Below are 14,648 nucleotides of genomic sequence, written 5' to 3'. Positions count from 1 at the left end.
AGTGAAAACTTTCAAAACCATAAAGGATATGTATAACTATTCCTCCATGTCAGATGGTGTGATGTTCACCCATTGTGACAGGGGATCGGACCTCACCTCACCTGGACCAGGCTCAGGGTAGAGGAGGCCACGCGCTCTCCGTCGTTGCCTCAGACTGGACCTAAGTCTGGGGGAGGCCCCCCCCAGACTTAGGTCCAGTCTGAGGCAACGACGGAGAGCGCGTGGCCTCCTCTCACATGCAGTTGCAATAATTATTTAGAACAGAGGCCCTGAAGAAAGCCTTGGGAGGTTGTTCCCTATTTGGATGTCACTTTGCATCTAAGCGTTGGGCATTGGTCTAATCACTTTCTTAGATTAATTCTATTCTTTTCTAGACTCCCAGGTTTTCTTTGGTTATTCATGTTAGTTATTAGGGGATATAGCCTGGCAGGGTCGTTAAACTTCCCTAAGACCCTTCAATCCTGTTTGATATATGTTGAATTCTAGTCACAGAGGTAGTCTTTTTTACCCATGCATAGAGGAGACCGGCCCTGATTCCTAAAAGGCCAGTAAATTCCGACCCGAGTGTACAGTGGCATAATGAAACTTGAGGGGGCCCCCTGCAAGATACGTGGAGAGGGCCCCTCCGGACTCAATCAGGAGCTATCCAGCCAGGTTATTGTGCTGAGTGGGCCCTTGGAGCTTGCCCCCCGACACACTGCTGGTGCTATGGGGGCCTATGTTACTCCACTTGCCTGGTGCTCCTGCTGCCTTCTCCTTTACGGTCACTGCTGCTTGGTCTCTGCTCTTGGAGCCAGACAGCCCTCATTCCAGTTGCGCCTGGTTACCTAGTCTCTTCTTGTGATGCTATACTTCCTGCAGGAACTCAGACATTTCTAAATGCTTCTGCAGACACGATGCAGGCCCTTCACTGCTGTTTACTTGCACTCTTAAGCTACGGCTGATTTGGACGGCGAGGCCCCCCATGAAATGTTGTTGTGAAGTGGAAGAATATAAAATTCCGCAACGTGGAGCACATATCCCTGCATGCAGAAGAGAGGGCCTTTGTCTATAGTTTTCTGTTCTTTGCTATGGGCTTATGGTCTCATTTGAACCAAGCTCACCTCCTTGCCAATTCCTACAGCCATGACCTTTACATGTCCTGCTCTCTGGTCCTCTCTCCTTACTTCTTATGATGCTTTGCTTTGGCACACAGTTTGGTACACCTCGCTCCTCCTTTTGGGCCCCTGTGTGCTCCTTTGTACTTTGAGTAAGAAGACTTCAAGGGCTGTTTTGTGAACTTTTTTGTCTAGGGCCTCCCACAAGGGAATGGCTCTGGCTCTCTGGTGCGCACTTCACGAGTCAGGTCTTTGCTTTTATGTGTATGAGAGAAGTTTGCTCTGCTGTTAATTATATTTTTATGCACCTTATTGAGTCTTTGAAAAAGCCTTTTCACTATACAGGAAAACACAACTACTGACTCATTGGTTGTTATTTTTCTGTAGTCTATTTTGTGTTAAATGTGTTAGCCCCAGGACGCATAACGATGTGAAGGACAAAAAAAGAGCAGATCCAAGAACTTTAACATTTGTATAAGATGTCAAGGAAGCTGGGCGTTTGGTGGGGCAAATTCTCCAGCTACAATTCAAAATTAGCCCATGGTCCGGCAAACACTGTTTCTCTAAGAGAGCTTTGTCTACCCCTTAATAGTGCAGATTTGAGTTGGAAGGCTACTTTGGATAATGTTTGGAAGTGGCTAGTATTATCAGCACAACAGCAGAATCAAGAAACCTCTCAGTAAATGATCCCAGATATATTTGGCAACATCAGAAAGTATGTTAGGATTAAAATTGGAACAAAATAACAAACATTGGATCCATTGCTTCAAAGTTAGAGCATTGCAAAGTACCATTCCCATTCCACGTGGACAGCCAATTAATTCCTGCACAGTACTCACAAGTGGCCCTGGAGGCTTCTTCCTACTCCATTAGCACAGCAGCACTCCCAGCTCCAGTCAACCTCAGGCTGGGTGGAGGGGCTGGATGAGGCACCATTCAGGTCCCAAACTTCAGTGTTCCTGGGCTGGTGTCTGGCTTGACCAATGGCAAATTAGCAGAATAAGAATTGGATTAATGCATGGGCTGACAACACCTAGATCGCCAAGATTCCAGGCATGGGGTGTGCCAAAGACAACACCCTTTCAGCCATACATCCTATATGGCATAGCTTGTTGTCCATGTAGGTAAGCGCTTCAGAGCTATAAATAGGGGTAGTATGCACAATATGAATCCTTCAATACAATACAACAGAAACATTTGGTTCTACTCCTTGTAAGCTAACTTTTAACTGCAAGAACATAGTGCCAGAAAGAAACAGATCTGATGCGCACCATAGTGCGTTATAAGGCAAGGTGTTGTCACATCTGCAGACACACAGCGCCATCTTGCTTCCACGAAAAGCTACTGCTTTGTAAAGAGTAGGTGGATCTAGTCTGGTACCTACAGATAATTAAAATGCAAAGACTCTACAGGAAGATGCGGCCATCAAAGATGTCATTGCCATGGAACATGTGCACATCATGATCAGTGCTCTAATTTACATCCAGTACCAGTACTGAGATTAGAAGGAGATGATTTTAGAACAGAGGCAAGTCTTTTACATGCAGTGCAGTCTTCACATTGTGCAAGATTTTACAGTTATTCTCACAGAATAATTTGATAATAAACATGTGTGAGCTAATCAAACCATTTAATATGCTCAAGGGTTACTTTACTAATTGCAAAGTCATGTTTAAAAAATGTTTTATCTACATTCTCTCAATTTTCCAAATGTTAACAGTATTGGCATCCGCTCTAGACTTGAACTGTAGAGTGTTCTCTGTCATAGCGCTGAACACTGCGAACAGCCATTAGCAAGAAGAGTATATCCTAACCGCCAAGCCCTGATCAATGGTAAACAAGACCCACTCATTCTTCGCCACCATAAATGTAACTGTTCTTTCTACCTTGATGCAGAAAGCAGTACGACACCTAAGCCATGGGGAGTACCACTAATTACCCACATCAATCATTTTTCCATTGTCTTCCATAAAAGTATGTCTTTAGTTTTTCCTCATCGTGTAAAGCAATAAAAAACTAACTAACAGGGCACTTTTAGGTAAGCACACATAGCTACATGACATGAAAGATAGGTATTGGAATTCCACTCTTTGTGCTATAAAAGTAGACTGTCAAGATATGGGCAACTGTTGGCTGTAGTTTGGTTGCATTATCACCTGTATTCAGATTCCCTCTACGCAGTTAAGTAGAACAAGCATAGGTTTCTACTGCTAGTTGTCCCCGACTCACCTGAGGCCTACAGCTTCGCTGGCACGGGCGGGCTGTAGAAGACCGCGGCCAGCAATTATTAAATTATGGTCTCAGTGCCTTGGACTCACCGGCCGCCTTACGTGCAGTTTACGCTGGGAATGACAATACTGCTCCAGCCCTGTCCCACCTATGCCTCACCCTGAGGCTGAAAACCATGCAGCTGCGTACCGTGTACCGTGCAGCACGTACGGACCAGTTAATTTAGGAGGCGAGGCGGCCAGAGTAACTTTAAAGCTACTTCCCAGACTGACCCTGCTGTCAGGGAATGCACTGTGTGCCAAAGAGCCCCTGGTGCTCAGGGTCCATCTACCTGCAACACGGTGCTGCGGGGCCCTGTGTTACGCCCATACGTGCATAAACTCTTGTTTATACACGGACTGGAATGACAAGTGTGGATATATTTAAAGCATCCAATACTTATCGGATGCGTTAAATGCCTCAGCTGTAGGTAAACGTCGGCAAGTTAAACTTGCAGAAATTTAACACGGCAAATTTGACAGTATTTATCATACCATGCGGTTGTTGGTGTCATAAACGCCAAAATCAGCATGTTATACCCCACAATCTTGTGATATGTGTTCTTTATCGCACATGATAAAGAGAGCACGCCACGTTATCGTTATTTATCATGTGCAATAAATAACGCCTCAACTTGTAATCTGGATATAGTCGGCTCTCTATTGTAAAATCTGTGCTGCCATCATTAATTGGGGTCTGTTGTTACCACTTTTAGTCTGTTGCTTGTCGCACACATACTTAATGTATCTCTGTGGGAGTAGCAGACTGTACATGATGAATGGTTCCTGTAGAGGACTCCGAGTGCGTCTCAATAAAATTGTGGTTCCCCTCCAGGTTGTCTTTGAACACCCCTCCTCCAAATGGCCGTAGTCTGCATGTCCTGTGTTCCCTGGGTCCCTGCTCTGACACTCAAAAGGTGCCTAGTGGGCAGAGGGAATCTACATCTGTTCCCTTCCAAACCAGATTATGTTCACTTTGCCTTTCCTTCCGTTCCTGCATCCTGCCTGCATAATGCAGTGTGTTGCCAAGCTAACAGAAGATTTAGGCTATGGATTTCTGAGCGCAAACTACATTTTTTTTGTTTTTTGTATGAATTATTTTTATTAGCTTATGGTTAACAAATTGCCCAACAGTTAGGGCATATTGAAAAGCACATTCCTGGCACACAGGTTTCAACATCAAGTAATATAATAAGAACAACCAGGACAGTAACATGTAATGGTACAGTCGCATTGCTTTTCAACCATTCTTCTATCAATACATTGCAAGGAATACAGCCATATATATGTCTTCGCCCGTTCAATCTCTTCCCCAGCACCCTACAGTTAACAGTGAGCAGGTCGGTGAGTGGGTGGGAATGTGTGAGAGATGTACTGCATACTGATTGGTATAACCTTTCAAAGCTTGGCAAAAAACTATCTGCTTCGATTCCAATTTGAAGGTTGTCAATTTTATGGGCCAGCTATTTCAGAACTATAGTTTTTCTTCAGACAAGCACACTCAGATAGCATTCTATCAATTTGCTTGGAGTTTTACCCTTTCAACATTAGATGCCTGTTTTGGTTCTTGCTGAAGATTGAACAAGCTAGTGAAAGGGTGCATGCTTATTTCCTATGCAGCTATCGAGATTGACTGAGTTTGGCTGTGATGACATGGATACTTGTTACATAGGTATTACCATGATGGTTATGGCCCACTGACAAGGTTGGCTACACTTCTACTTAGAAACAAGTGGATCAATAGAATGCAAGAACTAACCTCAGTCTCGAATAATTACTCTAAGGCCACCACCAGACCACCAGAGCTCTCACTCTAACTCCAGGCAGCGACTGTCATTATTCAAATCTGCATTAGGCCCGTTTCAGTAGGAACAATACAACTCAAACTGTCAGGTGATGTTCCCTATGGACACAAGCAACCTCAGTCTAATTTCAGCCTTGTTATTTGTCATCAGCGAGATTATAGTTTCTTTCCTATGGTCCGAGAGTTGGAGGGCCAGGACTGAACCTAACTGTCTCACCACTTGGAGCTTTTCACTGAGAATGTGTTGTGTGGAATATTCAAATTCCTCTTAGTCACTGGTAATTACGCTGAGATGTATTCTGGTCCGTGTTCCTTCTTCTTGTGTTTTTTTTATTTTTTTTACTCATTTTGACAGTCCAGACAGGGATCACGATTATGCAAATCTACCTTCCTTCTGCTTCAATAGGAACAGTCCAGTACATCCTCTCTGAAAGCGAAAATAAACAATCCAGACTGTATAAGGGTGCAACATTTTGTGGTAACCCATCTTCACCAAGTACATGGGAAATGTTGCAGCCCGTCCCATGAAAAGGGGGAGACCCAACAGCGTTTAGCTATGGTGGCTAATCATACCTTCCTCTCTTGGAATTTTCACATTCACTCCCAGCTGGTGAGAGTGCTCCTTTTTGATGTGGTTGCCATGAGTCTTACTAAGTTTTCTTTACTATAATCACAGGGGATCCAACTTTAAAGGGCTTTGATAAAGCTGAATTCCTCGGAAGGTATTGTGACATTCCCTGCAGGATCCCCTTCTTGCTGTGCTTAGTTCTCCATAGCAGAGGACTCTGCAAGGGGGGTGGGATCCCTGTACAAATGCACATTTATTTTACTATCCATAGGGAAAATATATTTCCCTTTGGAGAAAGCCTTTCCCATTATGTACAGCAAAACTGTGGCTAATCCAGTCCCCTTTCCACACTCAATGGGGAGTTACACCAGCTGTAGGCTGTATTAAATCTCCCTGCCTTTTCAAGGATCGAAAGGGGGAGGAGAGGAGTTTGTGAGCATTCACAAACTTCCACGGCTAACCACGCCTTGGAACTCCTACTTCCTTCCCCTTGAGTGGGATTTCCAGCTGGGGATATCTCTTACACTCATGGACGTCATCAGAATGAGCCAATGTCCGACCTGAATCCCTTTGTGAATTTCTGGCATGCTTAAGTAAGGTACATTTGATTGTAAACGCACATTTACGATCACGTTTACCTTTGTGGATAGGCCCCAGTTACGAATGGAGATGGGCTTCATCTCCCTATACCTTTCTTCCAGGTGTTAATGACATCTCTTAGTACCTGGTGGCTCCTGGGTACTTTACACTTACTAGCCTGATATATTCAAGTTTTTTCCCTGACACGTCTCCCCAAGTTGATTACTCACCTTACTCCCTATTTATTTATCAAAAGGTATTGTAAGGTAGAGACAGTGTAGTCAGTCAAAATATCTTTTTGGGGCAGAAAGCCATAAAGCATATAAAAACATTTCACATACTATCGTGTAGAAATAGAAAAAGAGAATTAAAAACAGAAATAAAATACATGTCATTTTTAACTCACCCACACTTAACGCACATAAAATACATAACAAAAGGGATTATAAACCACCAAAACATACACTATTCTGCTATTTACTGAGCTCAAATATGCCTTCAAAATCCCAATTGCATGATTTGAAAACCAAGAGAATTTCTTGCAAAATATTTAAAGCCATTTGTATAAGAGCAAACGTTCTTACTGCCTTCTAATGGCTGAAGCTCTCTTATTAAAATTTAAAACTGCATAGTAGATCTCTTTATGGGGCAGTTTTTGCAAGTACTCCAAGGCTAAACGGTAATGTCTCATATTTGCCCTACGGAGCAGGGGTGCAAGAAAAGCCGATCTTGGGCTAGAGTATAACATGCAAAAAAGCATAAAGTAGCATGTGCTCTGTTTCATTACATTATTGCAGCGGCAGGGCAGTAATTCTCGCTGCCAGGTACATTGCTCTGGGAAGGCAACTTTAAAATGGATCAACAACAGTTGGGGTTCTCAAACCATAATAAGTAGGGTTCAATAGTGCTAATGGTTGAGACATGTAGGTAAAGCTTGATCAGCTGCATTTTCTGCCCTCCTATAAGTCTCTCAGCTAACCGAGCCTCCTGAAAGTTTCCTTTGCATTAAGTCCCAGATCTTGCAGATTAATAAACATTTATTCCAGGTCCAGTTGTTTAGTGTGGTCATTTATCCCTTTTCCACCATCTGTTCTTTGGAGGTCTAGTGGAAAAGTCCAATAACTAAAGAATGCTGACTGGCCTGGTCTCTGCTAACAAGGGCCTTGTGAGTTCCTCACCCAGGGCCAGGAGAAGGATCTACATCAATCTCATTTCCTACATCAATCTCATATGAGGGTGTTAGGATCTGAACTGGTGGTTTAACAAGGAGCAGTAATTGGTAATGAAATCCAGTCCATCAGGGTACACATAAGGGAATGCTATCTGGGATGAAAGCTATCTTGGTTTGGATGACAAAGAACTTTCTTCAATTAAATGCTAGTAAAACCTAGAGCTTGCTCTTTGGCATAGCCCAACTGCTCTGGTCCCAGGCTTGGTGGCCAGCAGATTTAGACACATCACCTACCCCAAATCTACAGTAAACAATGTGGGTGCATGCTTGGACCAGACTCTTACAATGGAAGATAAGGTAGTGGTTACCACAGGCACCTGCTTTCCTATGATGAGTCTACTACGCAGAGTCTTTCCTCTACTTCCATTCTCGATGCGCAAAACCCTGGTGCAGCCACTAGTGATCAGCTGCCTGGACTATTGCAATGCCCTTCTAGCTGCCTCAAATGAGTCCCTACTTGCCAAACTTAAGGTAGTCCAGAACAAAGCAGCTTGCCTGATTTATAATATGTCAGCCAGATCAGCCTCCTCCCCCCTTCTACGATCGCTGGATGGGCTTCCCGTGCACATTAGAATTATTTTCAAGATTTGCTGTTAAGTGCATACACTGAATGGCAAAGGTCCCAGATACTTGACTGAGAAACCTATTCCATACTAGCCTAGCAGACCTTTAAGATCTACTGTTAACCCCTTCGACGCTCATGACGAGCTGGGCTCGTCATGAGGTAGCCTCCTCGCACGCTCATGACGAGCCCAGCTCGTCATGTAAAGTGCACTTTACAGATTCCCAGCGTACGGGCGGAATTCCGCCCGCACGCATGCGGTTAAAGCTCTCCTTAATATTCCTCAAATTTAAAAAAATCCGTTCAGGCGGTAGAGCATTCTCTTACGTGACCTCCCTACTACTGGAATAAACTACCCACTCACATTCGGAAATGCACAGACCACCTGCTTTTCATTAAGCTTCTCAAAACCGAACTATTTCCATACTAGCTCTGCCTTGCCTGTGTTCACTCGGCGCTGAGATACCCCTTCCGGGGCGATTCAAAAGCTCTACAAGTTAAATGAACATAACATAGCAATATGCTGGGTTTACCTTGTTTCTGTTGCTCCCACACCCTCGTGAGTAGAGTTCTCCCCAAAATGCGCTGTGGTTGGAAGGTGATCTTCCTGATGCACTATGATTTTTTACGTTTTGTGATTAGGAAGAGTTTGTTGCTATACTCATACTATGCTGTTGCTATGTTTTGCATGATAATGCAGGGAGGCACCAAAGCTGTTGCCTCTGCCACCTCCCGAGCAACTTTGCCTTTGGGTACTGAGCACTGGCATGAGCTTGAACATAAGCTAAAAGGTTTATATATTCATATTTGATTACAATTGTACAATAGCTGTGAGAAGTCATTTAAATTAATAGGTCATCACCTAATTAAAATCATGCAATAATGTGTACATCAATTTGATCGATAGATTAGGTGTTCCGTGTTAAACATATTGAATGTTCAGCATTTCTGTACAATGTCCATATATTTCACGAAGTTATTTATTAGAGTAGCTTCCATCCTGGTAAATAGGTCAAGAATGCTTCTTTGGAGGTTCGTATACCTATTTTCCTGAAAAATGGTAATAGAAGCTCATAAATATTTATCCAAAACGTAGGGGCATCTTATAATGTGTGCTAGTCTCTCCTTATAGGACTTTGAGACACGGCAGGCTGTCTTTTCCGTTTCCATAGTTGTTCAACTTATACGTTGAAAAGTCCAAAACGTAAGTGAAGGTAAGTGAGTCATAGCTCCCACTTTATGGACTCAAAATGGTTTATTTGAGATTAATTCGCTACGTAGCTAACTGATTCTTTCAGAATTTAGATTTTTTTTGTGCATTTTAGGAGTTCTCTGTCTCGAGACTTTTTGGTAATACACTTCCTAATAGGCATTGGACATTGTCAAATGACAGCTGAGGTCCCTTTGTTGAACCTGTTTTGGTTCTTTGTACTGATTCTTCGCTCTTTTGTTTTTCTCATTAAAGTTTTGCCCCAAGTATGTCCCGATTGGTGGAATCAAGGGCTCTTTTAAAGTCAACAAAGCAGACAAATAAATTACTATGATTGAATATTGCTTGGTATGCGATGAGACTGATTGCTGAAGCCTAATCGAAAATCAGTCTGCAACCAGGGAAGTAAAGTCTTCTCTTCTACCTAATTTCTCATGTCATCTAGCATCGAGGATGCAAAGCATTTAGAATTCACATCTGAGAGAGCAAATATTATGCATTTCATAAACTCTAGTTGGTTGCCTTTCTTATAGATTTGATGTAGATATGAGCCATGCCTGGAGTGTGAAACAGTGGTAGTGTTACATCACCCATCAAAGAGGTCTTTACATGTTTCTAGCTAAAATGTAAGTTTTGATTTGAAGACAATTTGGCCCTCGTTCTGCATCTTTCTTGGTTCTGTCAATTATCTGTAGCATTCGATCTGTGGCTACCTAGTTGCTTGTAGATACGTTTTTTTGGTGATTGACTAATCTGGTTGTTCCTGGGGGGTGTGTAGTTACAGTTGAAAGTGGAGGTATGGAGGAACTTTGCAAGTTGTTATTGTTTGATGCCAGTTGTTCACTTTGGTCGGCTAGTATATATAGCAATTTTCAAACCCAGTCCATGCTGTGGTGTTGACATCGTTATTCAAGGAAATTGCATCTGTGCAGGATGTTTTGTGAACATGGCTCCACATATCTCCGGGATTCCTAGATTGGCAAGCTTCATAAAGATCTAACCACTGCTCTTTACATGAGTGTTGTGTCCCACATAAGTTTTTTTGTATTACCAACGTAGATTTTTACGCCCTAGGGCATGGTTGACATTCCCGTTTACATGGGTTATCATTTTGGCTTTATTTACAATCTCTCGCTTCCTATTGCATAGTTCCAATGTGTACAGTAATGTTTGTTTTCATTTTAATATTTTTATTCTTCTGTGATTTTGCCCCATAGTACAGGATCATAATAATGTCCTCTTTTTACTGCAATGATTCAGAGAAGGTTGATGAGGTGATGCAGAGAAATTTAGTGAGATTTGAAGCTTTTTTGCCATGTAGTTTTCCAATTTTTTTTGTTTGGTGACAACTTAATATGTTTTCATTTTAATACACCTTCTATTGTGGCTAATGGTTAGGTGTGTGGAATTATGTTTTCTCCTGTGGCAAAGGGCATAGTTTGTGAGAGGTGGACATTGTTCTGTCTTGAAGCTGATAAGGCAATTGACAAGTTCAGTTGAGGTGATGGAGTAATCTGCATCACATTTCTTGTCTTTGCAATATCTATAATTGACATCCGGATATCTGTATCTAAGCGAAAGATTTGAGTAGCAAATTGCCCAGTTGGTCCCTTTGATGGAGGTTTGCTTGTTACTGGATGTTTTATAGTAGGTATTGTTTGTGATGTCTATTATCTTCTGGACCTAGTGACATATTGTTAAGAATAAAATACCCTTTTACCATTATGCCGCTTAAATTGTTTTCCTGCAATATGGTGCTTAGAAGTTTGTCTTTTTTCCACCTCCCATTGAATATATGCATTTATTATTGTTCTAGATGAGAATTTAAAGTTGTTTGGGAGTTTTATTTTAATCAGTTATATACATGCATTTCCAGTGTCAAGGTTCTCTGGTTTTAAGTGTTGCTAACAGGTTTTCCAAACCCTCTGTCAGTATTCTTTTTGACGCTTTTCTTACTGTTGAGTTTGCAGGTTTCAAAATCTGTTTAACACATAAAACCTGTTTTCCACTTTTTATGGAGGCTTATAATATTGTAACTTGATGGTGTCTTCGTGGCTGTAGAGTTGAGACCAACCTGCTATGATTCAAAAGAATATTTTTAACTGATTAATTGAAGCCTTTACTACATGATTATATAGCTTGATGTTGTTAGGAATAGTTCATTTGTGCGGATGGCTGCGGCGCCATCCAGAATATTGTTCTTGTTCCTTATTGATGCTACCAACCATATCCATTCTTGATTCATCTGTGGTCAGTAAGAGCAATGAGCTCCTGAATTATTGGTGTCTACTATACGTTAAATAGCTTGTAGGTTAATGTTGTAGGTCTGTCTTAAAAACAAGAGGCATTTTATACTGGTTGTCAGGTAAAATATCCCATGGTATTTGGGCTTGTGATTGGACATGTTCAGATCTCCACTGTCCTTTTTGTTCCTGTGATTTTGAAATTGCTGTCTGCTATTTTAACTTTAGTCTCTTATAGTTTTTTTCAGTTTAACGGAGAGTGAATAGCATTTTGGTTTTGATATAGAGACTTCGATTACCAAGTTCTCAAAGACAGTCTATTGGCTAGCAAGTTTCGAAGTATAGTTTGCGTTCTTAAAATCAATATGGATACTTTGTTTTGTCACCAGTTTGCATAGGTAGAAATGCCACATTTAATATCGATGCACTGGAAAAATTGTTTGACTGTGGGAGAGCTTTTATTAGCTTTAAGATGTTTCCATGGTTTAAATAGTTGCGAGTACCCCCAGATGCAATTTGGGAATCAAAAGAGCTGTTAAATAAGCACAATCTGTGTGGCAAGATTGTCTGCTAGCCCACATGATTGCTCAAATTGTTGCTCACTGTGGATTGAGTGTTTGTCTCGTGAGGTAGCATAGGTTCTACATGCACCGTTGGAGGTTGATTTCCGAACTTTCATCCTATTAAAGACTCCCACTGAGCAGAGTGTGGGAATTGATTATGATTGACGTTATTCCATTATCGAGAATTGGAGTTGCTCATTGATCCAGTACCAGACAATTATTTTCTTGGTTTAATATTATGTGGCATGAATACCGAATAGATACACATTTGGTTATTTGTTGTGGGTTGAAGAATTGTATTTTACTTATGAACATTTGTTATTTTGTTTCTTTCTTAGTTTTTTCTTGTTTTCTTTCAAGTATAAGCAACAAGATTCCTGTGTCAGCACAGATTTACTGTTTTTGATAGATTAACCTCTTTTCTGGTTAATGTTAATAGGGTTGATGGATCTGGGTACTCGTTGCCATCAAAATAAATGACTGCAGTTACAGTGATATTATTAGTTTGCACCGATTTTGACTGAGGGTCTTATGCCCTTAATGAAATGTTCTATCATTGATTGTTTTTTTCATGTCTTCTACAATTGACTGGAGGATGAGTGGTACTTTTGATGGTCTGTCTAATAAGGGGCACAAGAGATTGTGTATGCTTTGCCTCCTTCTGGGCCCTGTTCGCCAACACCACTAGTCTACTTATTTTATTTTCTGTTGCTAATACTGAATTATATATTTTATTTATTGTATTCGCTGGTTTTTCCTGAACCTGAATGAGGATTTGTTTTACATTGCTTTTATCATGACATTTAATGCTACTATATTCTCATACTAGTTGGTTGTTTCATCAAATTTCATTAATTGTTTTTGTTTTGGAGCTTTTTGCATAGTTCATAGAGTTGTATAATTCGTTTTTTCTCCAGAACTCTGTTGATTGGTCATGTAGCATGGCCTTTACCATGTCTACATGTGTGATGGTCTATTTCTGGTGTTAGGTTGTGCAGTCTATTTCAATGTGTTAGGGATCATATTTGGGTATTTCTTCACTTAAATGTTGGTTTGGCTTGTAGGGTTTTACTGGTGGAGCAGAGATGGTTGATTGCTTCAGCTTCAGTTTGATTCGCTCCTTAGGAGTGTTACTGTGTGCTAAAGTTTATTGCTGCAGATGTTTATTGTATTTCCTATTTGCCTCTAGATCAATTGAATAACTTCTGTTTATTTATTGTACTGTACGTCCGTGGTTTAGTGGAAGATCGCTTTGATTCTTATACCGTAGCGGTTATTTGACACTGTTTTTAGAGGGGTTACTTTTGTTTTAAAACATTTGAGATAGGTTTGTTTCGAAACGCATAATGATAGATTCTTGCTGCCCTACTGGGAAATATTCTGGTGTAGAAGCACCAGTTAAAACTTTCTGGAGTTGTGCTAAATTGGCTTGTAGGATTTATCTTTGAACTTTTTAATTTGTATTTATTGTTTACTTTCTGGTAGGTCTTTGCTAGTGTTGATGTTTTTGCATGCTTGACAGGTCTAATTGAGAAGTTGGGCGGGCACAGCTGCACCTGCATTTCTTTTGTAAGTGAAGTCGAGTAGTCACACCCTCATCATTTGGGGTGTATAGTATGTAATAGACATGCAACAACCACGCGGAAATACTGCAAGATTTCTAAGAGTTATAGTTGGAGTTAATTAAACAAATTTAGCATTTGCACATTTGAAAATGTTACAGCTGTCGTGGTAACCATTGTAGCTCTTATATCCTACTAGCTGGCTGTCTGAATGAAATATTCTGTTATTTTATATTTTGCATTAATTTCCAAGGTACGTTTTACAAATGGGGGTCAGGTACTAATGAAGGCAGGAACTAGGTTTGTTCAGTTAAGCTTACCCATGCCCTTCTTCCCCTCGCTCCACTGGCTCGTTACAGCTGCCTGTTGTCTGTTGGATGGCCATGGTCTATTGCTCCCAGCGCATACAGCATGGGCAGGCTTGGTGTTAATGTTGGGCTAGGTTTTGCCTTCTCACAGCGCCTGCTGTCCATGTGCTCCACTATCAAGATTCCGGACTTAGGAGGACAATCTAACATCTCTGGGCATGGCGGCCTTGGGCGAGCAGGGCCCAGGCCTTGCGTGCCAATATTCCGAACGGCACAGTAGGTAGCTGTCTGACAATGTTTTGCTAATAGAAGCTTGTCCATCCCACTTTGTCTCAATAGGGTCCAGTTAAAGACTTTATAATCAGCCTTTAATGTACCTCAGCAGAATTGTTAGTACATCATCAAACCACTGCTTTCCTCCCATCTTCCTCACACCTCTTTACCATCAGCTTCAGTGTGCTGCCAGCACACTATTAGTCCTCTTTGTTTTCTGCTGCGGCAAAAAGCAAATAGTGGGCAAGGAATAATGAGTTATATGTGGGGCATTCAGCCTTTTCTGTCCCCTTCCTCCCATATTAACGGTCCTTCTCCCAGCACTGGTGCTCTTGCCAGCCAGCGCTCTCAGCTGAAGTGGTCGCAGTCCGCGATGGAGGC

General features: G+C 41.5%; 1 protein-coding gene across 2 annotated transcripts in view; it reads left to right on the top strand.

Moving 5' to 3' along the window:
• Positions 1-14,648, top strand: part of B4GALNT4 (beta-1,4-N-acetyl-galactosaminyltransferase 4) — a 923,999-nt gene that overhangs the window by 148,492 nt on the left and 760,859 nt on the right. The window lies entirely within an intron of this gene.

The sequence above is a fragment of the Lissotriton helveticus genome, chromosome 3_1, assembly GCF_964261635.1.
Source record: "Lissotriton helveticus chromosome 3_1, aLisHel1.1, whole genome shotgun sequence".
Taxonomy (NCBI): Eukaryota; Metazoa; Chordata; class Amphibia; order Caudata; family Salamandridae; genus Lissotriton; species Lissotriton helveticus.
The sequence above is the reverse complement of the archived record's forward strand: the minus strand, read 5'-3'. Positions and strand labels throughout refer to the sequence as shown.